The following is an 887-nucleotide window of genomic DNA, read 5'->3' as shown; positions in this document are numbered from 1 at the left end:
AGTGGTGGAGAAATTTTATCTTGATCTGGGTAGTAGTTTCACTTGTGTGTACATATGTAAAAACTCAAAAATTTATACATTTATGATTTGTGCCATTAACTATATGTATGATACATATAAAGTTTTTAAAACAACTCTAAAATAAAATATAGAAAAAATAATATATCTTAATACTTGTATTGTCCAGCCGTTTGAAAAATGTGGTTTAATTGTATTTAGTTGTCCATTACTGACATATCATCCTGACATGGATTCTTTTTGCCAGTGTATCCATACACAGCTTCCCAAATACACTTATTCTTGACAACCACATCTAAACTTAAGCAAACACTATGCCAGTTATCAATTTATTGTCCCTCAGCTCCAATTCACCCTTCAGTATATGCTCTGTGATAATGGACAGAACTCCTTTAAGCATCGCCACAGAAAGCACCATATTAAGTTTTCTCAGCAGAGGGCAATGTAGAGACATTGCAAGAGGGACCATGGTCTTGGATATTTCTTCCTGCTCCACAGTAAGGCAGCAGCCTTGCAGCCTTTGCCTGGCCTGTGATAACCTTCGAACAGCCCTCTCAACATGACAACTGGCCCCAAGGCTTCCTGCAAACACCAGTGCCCTGAGCCATAACTCACTTTACAGCTGACAGCTCACCCCCCATGCCCTACACCTGCCACCACTCCCACTCTAGACCAGGTCACAATGCACTTATGTCTGGGCTCCCATTCTCTCTGCATGCCCACCCTATGGGTTCCCGATCACCTGCACTTCAGATGGACTGTAGATCAGATGTGGCCAGAACAAGCCAGCAAACTTGTCTGATATCCAGTGGGCTAAAACTACACCTCCAGTAGGATCTGAACCCTAGCCTTGGAGAGGAGGACCCTTC

This window comes from Hipposideros armiger, unplaced genomic scaffold, assembly GCF_001890085.2.
Source record: "Hipposideros armiger isolate ML-2016 unplaced genomic scaffold, ASM189008v1 scaffold_596, whole genome shotgun sequence".
Classification (NCBI taxonomy): Eukaryota; Metazoa; Chordata; class Mammalia; order Chiroptera; family Hipposideridae; genus Hipposideros; species Hipposideros armiger.
The sequence above is the reverse complement of the archived record's forward strand: the minus strand, read 5'-3'. Positions refer to the sequence as shown.